The sequence below is a fragment of the Pipistrellus hanaki genome, assembly GCF_964339955.1.
Source record: "Pipistrellus hanaki genome assembly, chromosome: X".
Lineage (NCBI taxonomy): Eukaryota > Metazoa > Chordata > Mammalia > Chiroptera > Vespertilionidae > Pipistrellus > Pipistrellus hanaki.
The window spans coordinates 43086348-43097724 of record NC_140524.1 but is presented as its reverse complement, the minus strand read 5'-3'; the positions used below and the strand labels follow the sequence as shown (position 1 = coordinate 43097724).

The window sequence follows — 11377 nt, the reverse complement described above, 5'->3', positions numbered from 1 at the left end:
ATTTGCATATTATGTCTTTATCATATAAGAGATATATATATATTCACATTGAAGCTGGTCTTATACCTTTCCAGAGCTGTGACCCCTATGACCTCAGCTCACTTTGCTCTCTGTAACTCAGTTTAATCATTTGGAAAATGAAGGATTGGACTACTTCTAAAGTTCTTATATTCCAATTACTATCTCCAGATCTGGATAGGGGTCACTGATGAGCAAGATGATGGATGACTAAGACCATGAAAATATCTGCTTCAACCTAGTTACTCAGGTTCTCTTATTTTGTAATGTAGAAAAGGTACACACATATTAGAAAGATTTTTAGCAACAATGCCTTTTCTGGTTATCCTTTAGTTACCTAGAAAAATAAATAAACCAAAAGCCTCCCCTCAACTACCAAGAATTCTGGTAATTGGAGGCTTCCCTCTGATAAAGCTTTTTTGCTTTTCTGCTTGCTTGACTAGGACTAGGGGTAGGATTGAGAGCAGTTAGAGTCTAGACTCAGTGGGATGCAGGATGGGACCAGTTACTGTGTCTCCTTTGAGCATGCAGGCACTCAATGTTTTAAGAACTGACTTGAATACTTCTGGACTAGGAAGAAATTAAAAGGCAAAATTATGTAATAAAATATAGATTGGCTTAAATTAACTGTGTTATATCTCAATAGGTCCTCACCTTGGAGTGTTAGACACTACCTGTTTTATTTCTCACAGAGCTGGAAAGGTATTTGGTTTGCTTGAGAAATTCAAAAGATCTTCCACTTGCATCGAATTTTACATACAGTGGGGTTCCTTGGCATTATTGACATTTGGAGTTAGTCAATTCTTTGTTATGGGGGGCTGTCCTGTGCATTGTAGGATGTTTAGCAGCATATCTGGCCTTCACCCATTAGGTTCCAGTATCACCTTTCTCCCAACTATGACAATGAAAAATGTCTCCTGACATGGCCAAACATTTCCAGGGAGAGGGAGGATAACCCTCTTGTTACAATCTATCTAGCTCCCATATAACAGGTCCATCTTTACATTGGAGAAGATAAAAAAAAAGATTCCTGTACATATCTTAGAGCCTATCAAAAGGTCCAGATTACAAGGACAGAGATTTCCCATCTTTTTTTTTTTAATATATTTTATTGATTTTTCACAGAGAAGAAGAGAGAGGGATAGAGAGTTAGAAACATCGATGAGAGAGAATCATCGATCAGCTGCCTTTTGCACACCCCCTACTGGGGATGTGCCTGCAACCAAGGTACATGCCCTTGACCGGAATCGAACCCGGGACCTTTCAGTCTGCAGGCCGATGCTCTATCCACTGAGCCAAACCGGTCCCAGCAAGATTTCCCATCTTAATTTGATACTTTAATCTGCCACATGAGCTCTCTCCTGAAAGTTCTCTGCCACATTGACAAATATTATATATCACAACACAGAGCTAAGTAAGGTTTGGTCTGTTCAAGAAAGCCATTGCATTTGATTTTGAGTTTTTGGTTCTGAGAAGCATTGGTGGCTCAGAGATAAGAAACCAAAAAGGGAGGGAAGTATGGAGGGATAAAGAGAGGAAGGGAGGCTAAAACAAAGAAAAAGGGGGAAAATAGACAGAGCATGTCTGGTCTATCCTTCATTACTAGGAAGTAGAAACCTAGGCCAGCTCAGGCAGAATTGGCCATATGATGATTTTAAATGTCCATATATGGAAATTTCACACTGGAACCTAAAAATAATGGCAATTCTAGTCATGAATTTTCTATTCCATATGATATTTCTATTTTCTGGAGTTATAAAAGAAGGAGCATTTATGCTCTGGCCAATTTCTCAGTGGTTAGATCATCTGCCTGTGGTACTAAGGGCTGTGGGTCAAGGACATATATCTGGATTGCAGGGGTGCGTATGTGAGGCAACTAATTGATGTGTCTCTCTCACATCAATGTTTCTCTCTTTCTCTGCCCCTCTCTCCCTTCTAGTCTCTCTAAAAATAAATGGGGAAAAAAATATCCACAGGTGAGAATTAACAAAAAGAAAAAAAAAAGAAAGAGCACTTATTATTGATAAACTTTTTATTCCATATCATGGCAGGAAGGAAAAAGAGCTGAAAATAGGAATTGTTAAGAGTGGCAGAGCAAGCTGATAACCCAAAACCTGAGTTTCAGCCTAAGATCTTTTAACTAGCAGTGTGATCTTGGGCAAGTCACCCTTCCACAGCCTTATTTATTTTATCTGGAAAATTACAGAAAGTTGTACTTTAAAATCTCTAAATTCTCTACTTTTAAGACAGTACACCAACTATTTGGTTCTTAAAAATAAGATGTTAGTACTGACCTTGGGTAATATATGAAATATGTGTGATTCCATGAAGTGTTCAGATCTTTCAAAGAAAATTCAAATTCCTGTGTCACCATTTAGAAAGAAAGCATAAGTGAAGAGCACTTTGAAATTTGATTTCCAGGCAACTAATGGCGCCATCTTGTGACCAAAACAAGAAGTTTTCTTTGTTTTAAAGATGACTCTCTAGATAAAGTACTGATGATGATTTGCATTCACTCAGTACATTTTCTTTCATTTTTTTCTATCTATCTACCTACCTACTTACCTATTAATCCATCAATCATTCTAGTTTTTATTTTTATTGAAGTATAACACTATTCATAAGGATGATAAATATTCACAAACTGAGCACACCTAGCGTTCAGATCATGAAATAGAACATTACCAGATCTGAAAAACTCCCTTATATTCCTTTTTCAGTCACTTCCCAATCCCTACATACACAATGAATTTTATAAATGTAATGTTGAGCAAACGGAGCCAGATGCAAAGGTTACTACCGCTCTCCCTCCAAGAATTACCATTATCCTGATTACTAATAGCATAAATTAGTTTTGCTTGATTTTGTACTTAATATAAATTGAATTTTATACTATGTATTCTTGACTTTCATCTCAATAAAAAATTAAAACACTTGTGCTTTGAGATATACCATCAAAAAAGTGAAGACATAATAAATATGGGGAAAATATTTGCAAATCATATATCTAATAAGGAATTTGTATACAGATAATTTGTTTTTACAGCTCAACAATTAAAAGAAAAATAATGCAATTAAAAACAAATTCAACAAAGGATTTGAAAATATATTTCCCCAGAGAAGATATAGAAATGGCCAACACACACATGAAAAAATGTTCAACATCACTAGTTATTAGAGAAATGCAAATCAAAACTACAATAAAATACCACTAAGAAGGCTATAGTTTAAAAAAAAAACAACACATGGCAAATAAATGTTAGCCAGAATGTCAGGAAATTTGAAAATTCATATATTGCTGGTAGAAATGTAAAAAGATGCAGCTTCTTTAGAAAATAGTCTTACAGTTCTCAAAAGGTTATCTACCAAATTACCATATAATCCAACAATTTTACTCCTAGATGTATACTGTACCAAAGATAAGTGAAAATACATGTTCACAATAAGTGTATACATAAATGTTCATAGCAGCATTATGCATAACTAGAGGCCAAGTGCACAAAATTTGTGCAGCGGGGGCTTCCCCTCAGCCCAGCCTGTACTGTCTCCAATCCTGGACCCCTTGGGGGATGTCTGACTGCAGGTTTAGGCCTGATCCCAGGGATTGAGCCTAAACCAGCAGTCGGACATTGCCCTCACAATCCAGAACCCCTGGCTCTTAACCGCTCACTGCCTGCCTGCCTGATCATCCCTATTGGCCTCTGCCTGCCAGCCTGATCGCCTGTAACTGCCCCCTGCACTGGCCTGGTTGGCCCTAACTGCCCCTCCCTTCCACCTTGGTCGCCTCTAACCACCCCCCTGCCAGTCTGGTCACCCCCAACTCTCCCCCTTGCTGGCCTGATCGCCCCTAACAACCCCCCCTGCTGGCCTGGTCACCCTCAACTGCCCACCACTGCCAGCCTAATCACCCTTCACTGTCCCCCTGCTGTGTTTATAATGCTTTGTAGTCCTTCCTTCTGATAAGTGAAACCATCTACCACCATAGTTTATCTAAATCACATGACTGTACTATTCTACTGTCTTCATCAACTAAATTATCCTATAAAATTCTTAACCAGAAAGAAAATTGCAAATAAACTTCATTATACATCTCAGGAACTTACTGAGATAACCACCATTTCAACAAAAAACATCAACCAATAATTTAAACCAAAAAAATCTTTGGAACTCTCTCTCCAAAATCCTCACCTGCTATGTCAATCAATCTTAAACTATTATATCATGATTCTTACTCGATTATAGTCAAGTTTCCCTCCCCATTTAAAGATTTGCCTTAAAAAAGACTTCAAAATTTAATGGATACCCTGACTTCACCTTCACTACTGATAAATGCTACCAAGTCTGTGTTGAGTTAATACTTTCATTTACAGTGGAAAGAATAAACTCAGCTTTGTCTCAACAATCAATTATTTTGGTAGAACTAAAATTTCAATTTGTTTACATATTTATCATAATGGAAGACATTGCCATGAAGATTGTAATGATTTAAGCAAAAATTTTATTGACTGAATGAATAAATGTAGTCTAAGTTAACCTAAGCTAAAAAAACTTCGGAGGCTGTTGAAATAACACAGGCTAAAGAAAGATGAAGGCTTAAATGATGGCAGTGCAAATGAAGAAGAGGGTGAAATAGATTTAGAAGTAGAAATATATTTAAAAGGTAGAATATTTAAAGTCATAATAGAGTACATAACATTTAATGTGGTGGGTAAAGGAGAGGACAGAATTAAAACTAACTGCAGTTTCTTTCTTGGGTGGGTAGATGCCACCAATAACCTTTTAATGTTGATAATAAATTTAGGAGAAAGAAAGAGTGTTGGGGCAAAATAATAAAGTCTATTTAGACATTTAATTAAAACTCCATAATGTTTTTAATAGTTCTATATTGTCATTCAAACTAAAGGACAGTGATTTTGGAGTCTACAAGCCTGGGTTCTGGTCTTGATTTGACTGATTTTAGGCATTTAACCATTATATTCATATTTTGCTCTCATCTTTAAAATTAAGTTGGACAGATACATTAAAATAAGACTAACTGATAGCCATGTATTATTCCCATTCTAAAATAGTCATGGATAGAATGATGATATAGACTATGTCTCCTGTATGGTCTGAAAGATATACAAGAGAACAGCAGAGGGCATCATTATATAAAAGGGAGATTCATAATTTAAAGAGCAGTCTGAAAAATGAATCAGTATTTTTTTTGTTGAATTGGATCTTTAAAAACAACTTTATATATTTATAGGATTTTAGAAAAGTAGCAATTAACTTACATATGGGTTTTTTCAATATATTACTTGTCCTCGTCATAAAAATGAGATCTGTCCTGGAAATACATTATCCTATTTTATAGATGAGGAAACAAACTCTGAAGGGATAGTAAGTTTTCCAGATCCACAAAACTAGCAAAAAGCAATGATAGGTCTATTAGTAAAACCAAATCTTTCAACTCATCTGTTTCAATTCGCTGACTTGAAAGTTTATAAAAAGATCAACAAGAGGCCTGGAATAGTTTAATTATAACTAAAGATATTGTTGTTAAATTCATACTACCCAAATCAATCTATTGATTCAATGCAATTCCTATTAAAATACCAATGGTGTTTTTCACAGAACTAGAACTGATAATCCTAAAATTTATATGGAACCACAAAAGACCCCAAATAGCAATCTTAAGAATAAAAGAACAGGAGGAATCCAAGATGGCTGCTCGGGTAGGCAACTAGCCGCAGCCGCACACAACAATTTCAATAAAATACAACTAAAATATAAAATGGACATTACCCAGAACTACAGGAAAGTCGACTGACTGGAAATCCTACAACAAGAAGCAAGGAGAAAACCAGAAGGAAGCGCGGAGGAGCTGTAAAAGCCCAAGGTACGGAGACACGCGGCGCGCGGAGAGGATGGAGCCGGAGAGGAGGGAGGCCGAGTGCCTGGCTGGCGTTCCCAAGCGGGAAGCAGAGAAAAGCTCCGATTGTGCTGGGCCCAGCTCCAACTGCTCTGAACCCCAATTCTAGGCCAGACCCTGGGGACCCAGGCTCACCCATAGGGAGCTGGGCTGTAAGGCGGAACTCCAGGGAACGGCGAGAGGAGGTCCCAGAGGCGCGCACAGTGCACGCAGAGAAGGGCCGGCCGGCTGTGCCGTGGGATTGCTCTGACGGGAAGGAGACAGGGGCTCCAGACTGCTCTGAACGCCACCTCCAACTCCACTTCCAACTGAACTGAACCCCAATACTGGACTCATTGGGGGAGAGCATAGACAGTTTGGCAGCAGGCAAAAATCGAGGGCACCTTTCTCTCAGAGGCGCTTGCAACAAGTACTGAAGGACCCTGAGTCTCAGGAGTCTCATAGGGCAGGGCTGACGGAAGCCAAGGCTGTAGGCTCCACCCTGAAACCCCGCCCCATCAGGAAAGCTGCCTGCGAAAATGCCTAAACCAAATAGATCACAAACGAAAGAAATGGAGGACAAAAAGCGACTGGATATAGAGTTCAAAACCACACTTATAAGGTTTTTCAAGAGTCTCCTAGAAAAGGCCGATAAAATAAATGAGACCTATGAGGATATGAAAAGGGATCAACAAGAAATGATAAGGGATCAACAAGAAATAAAGAATACATTGTCTGAAATAAAAAATATTTTACAGAGTCCTAAAAACAGAATAGAAGATCGCAAGAATCAAGTCAAAGATTTGGAACATAAAGAGCCAGAAGACACTCCTCTGCAGAAGCTAGAAGGCAAGAGAATCCAGAAAATTGAAGATGATGTAAGAAACCTCTGGGACAACTTCAAACGATCCAACATCAGAATTATGGGGGTCCCAGAAGATGAAAGAGAGCAAGATATCAAAAACATACTGAAAGAAATAGTGACAGAAAACTTCCCCCACCTGGTGAAAGAATTGGACTTACAAATCCAGGAAGCACACAGAACTCCAAATAAAAGGAATCCAAAGAGGACCACACCAAGACAAATCATAATTAAGATTCCAAGAGCAAAAGACAAAGAGAGAATATTAAAAGCAGCAAGAGCTAAGCAGGTAGTTACCTATAAAGGAACACCTATACGATTGTCAGCTGATTTCTCAACAGAAACCATGCATGCCAGACAGGAATGGCAAGAAATATTCAAGGTGATGAATAGTAAGAACCTACAGCCAAAGATAATCTATCCAGCAAAGCTATCATTCAGATTCGAAGGTCAGATAAAGAGCTTCACTAATAAAAAAAAGCTAAAGGAGTTCATCACCACCAAACCAGAATTATATGAATTGCTGAAGGGGGTTCTTTCAGAAAATAAAGTAAATAAAGATAAAAATTATGAACAACAAATACGTAACTATCAACAAGTGAATCTGAAAACCAAGGAAACTAAAAAAAAAATCTGAGGAACAATATTAACTGTTGAATATAACAGAATCAGAGGTATGGAAGGGGAGTGAACTGATGATTCTTGGGGAAAAGGGGAGAGGGAGATGTGGGAAGAGACTGAACTTAAATTGTGCACCTATGGATGAGGACAATGGGGGGTGGGGAAAGGACAGAGGGTGGGGTGAGAAGGGGGGGGGAAAGGAACATTTGTAATAATATGAACAATAAAAATTTATTAAAAAAATATATAGTACTAATTAAACCTATTATATTTGGTTAAAAAAAAAAAAAGAATAAAAGAACAGCCCTAACGAGTTTGACTCAGTGGTTAGATGTGGGCCCATGGACCGAAAGGTCATGGGTTTGATTCTGGTCAGGGGCATGTGTATCTGTTGCACCTGGATCCCTGGCCCTGGTTGGGACATGTGTGGGAGGCAACCAATTTATGTCTCTTTCTCACATCTATATTTCTTCTGTCTCTACCCCTCCCATTCTCTCTAAAAGAGAATCAATAGAAAAAATATCCTCAGCTTTGTAAGAAAAGAAAAAAAAGAATGAAGTTGGAGATATTTTGCCACCTGATATCAAAGTATATTGCAAGGACATAGAAATCAAAACAGCATGGCACTGGGATACCTTTATGAACAATTAATATTTGACAAAGAATGCAAGAACATACAGTGTGGTAAAGAGTCTATTCAACAAATGGTGTTGGAAAAGTTGGATAGATACATCAAAAAAAAAAATGTAGACTACCATCATACACCATATCCTATATAATAAAAGCTTAATATGCTGAGTATCTGGTCGACCAGCTGACCATTCAGCCAATCAAAGCATAATATGCTAATGATATGCTAAGGCTGCTCAACTGCTTGCTATGACGTGCACTGACCACCAGGGGAAAGATAATCCAACTGGTAGGTTAGCTTGCTGCTGGGGTCTGGTCAATGGGAACTGAGAAGGGCCAGACATGCCCTGGAGCCCTCCCATGGTTCCTCTCCAGCTGGCCAACCTCCAGTGTCTCTCCCTAGCACCAATCATGCACCAGTGGGGTCCCTCAGCCTGGACTGTGTCGTCTCACAATCTAGGATCTCTAGGGGGATGTCAGGAAGCTGGTTTCAGCATGATCCTGCAGACCAGGCCAAGGGACCTCACTGTTGCATGAATTCATGTACCAAGCTTCTAGTACAAATATAAACTCAAAATGGATAAAATATAAGACTAAAAAAAGCCTATAAAATTTCTAGAAGAAAACATAGGCAGTAACATTTTGCACATTTCTCTTAGTGGTGTTTTTTATAATATATTCTCTGGCAAGGGAAATGAAAGGAAAAAAAAAAACACAAAACACTCAAATGGGACCATGGCAAACTAAAAAGCTTTTGGAAAAGTAAACCACAAAAAAAAAAGAAAAGAAAAAAAGAAAGAAGAAAGAAAGAAGGAAAGAAAGAAAGAAAGAAAGAAAGAAAGAAAGAAAGAAAGAAAGGGCAACCTACTGAATGGAAGAAGATGATACATCTGATAAGGAGTTAATATCAAAAATTTATTTTTTAAAACAACTCTTACAACTCAATACACACACAAAAAAACACAGTGCAATTAAAATATGGGCAGAGGACCTGAATAGACATTTTTCCAAAGAGGACATACATACGGCCAATATACATATGAAAAGATAATCAATGTCAGTAATCATCAGAGAAATGCAAATTAAAACCACAATGAGAAATCACCTCATACTTGTCAGAATGGCTATCATCATTAAATTAGCAAACAAGTGTTGGTGAGATTGTAGAGAAAAGGAACCCTGGAACACTGTTGGTGGGATTGCTAGGTGATGCACCCAGTATAGAAAACCATATGGAAGTTTCTAAAAAAAAATCATAAATAAAGCTACCTTATGTCCCAGTGATTTCACTTCTGGATATATATCCAAAGAAACTCAAAACCCTAATTTAAAATATAAATGCAACCCTATGTTCATTGTAACGTTATTTACAAGAAGGAAAATATGAAAGCAACCCAAATGCCCATCAATAGATAAATGGGTACAGAAAAAGTGGTACAGGTCCACAACCATCTTGCTTTTCTTTACATTGTCAGTGGCAGTAGGTCAGAGCAATTTTGGGCCATGCAGCTGCTATACAGAGCCAGGTCTTTCTTAAGATTTTATTTCCTTAAATTTGCTCCCAAAGTGAAATCCATGACTTCCCTTGCAGGAGTGCCTCCACAACCTCAGGACCTTGGGTTTATCAAATTACCAAATAGTTTAGTGATTGCTTCTCTGGAAAACTATGTTCCTGCATCAAGAGTTGGTTTGTTCATTAAAGCGGGCATTAGGTACAAGGACTCTAACAACTTAGGAACCTTTCATTTGCTTCATCTTGCATTCAATCTGACTACAAAAGGAGCATCACCTTTCAAGATAATCCATGGAATTAAAGTAGTTGGTGGTAAATTAAGTGTGACTTAAACAAGGGAAAGCACGGCCTACATTGTGCAGTGTCTGCAGGATGACATCCATATTCTAATGGAGTTCTTGCTCAATGTCACCACAGCACTTGAATTTCATCATTGGGAGGTAGCTGCCCTTTGTCTCAGCTAAGGATTGAGAAAGCTGTGGCTTTTCAGAATCCACAAGCTCATATCATTGAAATTTGTACCCTGCTGCTTACCGACATGCCTTGGCTAACTCCTTGTAGTGTCCTGATTATGGGATTGGAAAAGTGACAACAGATGAGTTACATTACTATGTTCAGAACCATTGTACAAGTGTAAGAATGGCTTTGATGGTAGTTGGTGTGAACCATCTTGTTATGAAGCAAATTGCTGAACAGTTACTGAACATGAGGGGTGGGCTTAGTTTATCTGGTGCAAAGGCCAGATACCATGGAGGTAAAATTCGAGAACAGAATGGAGACAAACACCTCTACGCTGTTTTGGCAGCAGAAAAGTGCTACTCAGGAAGGGCAGAAGCAAATGCACTTAATGTTTCCAGCATGTTCTGGGTGCTGGGCCACATGTCAAGAGAGGAAGCAATGCCACCAGCCCTCTGAACCAAGTTGCTGCCAAAGGGATTCACAAGCCATTTGACATGTCCACTTTTAATGCCAGTTACTTAGATTCTGGACTCTGGGATTTACACTATCTCTAGGCTGCAGCTGCCAGGGATGTTATCAAGGCTGCCTACAATCAAGTAAAAACAATTGATCAAGGAAACCTTTCCAGTACAGATGTCCAGACTGATAAGAACAAGCTGAAACCTAGGTACCTAAAGTCATTGGAGTATTCTGAAGGATTCCTGGATGAAGTCAGATCTCAGGCTCTTGTTGCTGGTTCGTACATGCAACCATCCACAGTCTTTAGTATATTGACTCAGTAGCTGACACCTATGTCATAAATGCTGCAAAAGCGTTTGTTTCTGTCCAGAAGTCAATGGAAGCAAGTGGAAATTTGGGGCATACACCTTTTGTCGATGAGCTGTAATACTGAAAAACATTGCAAGAAAAAGCTGGATGTTTTCACAGTCTAAAGCAGCAAACACATGAAAGTCACAATTCTATAATATAATAATTATTTTATTTTTCAATAAAGTGAAATATCTTAAAAAGTATAAATCCAAGTAATTGTTCCCAGTCTAGCTAAAGTAAATAAAACATTCTATGTATTATAAAAGTGGTACATATGTAGAATGGGTTATTACTTGACTGTAAAAAAAATAATGAATTGTTACCATTGGATGGACCAAGAGAGTATTATGCTGAGTGAAATAAGTCAGACAAAAATAATGAATTGTTACCATTGGATGGACCAAGAGAGTATTATGCTGAGTGAAATAAGTCTGACAAAAATAATGAATTGTTACCATTGGATGGACCAAGAGGGTTATGCTGAGTGAAATAAGTCAGACAAAGAAAGACTAATACCCTAAGGTTTCACTTATATGTGGAATCCAGAGAATAAAATAAATGAACAAATAAA

General features: G+C 38.1%; 1 pseudogene across 1 annotated transcript; it reads left to right on the top strand.

Annotated features, from left to right (window-relative positions):
* Positions 1 to 9527: 9527 nt before the first annotated feature.
* On the top strand, positions 9528 to 10882 carry LOC311614928 (cytochrome b-c1 complex subunit 2, mitochondrial-like; annotated as a pseudogene). Its single transcript has one exon. The product of its transcript is annotated as a cytochrome b-c1 complex subunit 2, mitochondrial-like (transcript).
* The last annotated feature ends 495 nt before the right edge of the window (positions 10883 to 11377 follow it).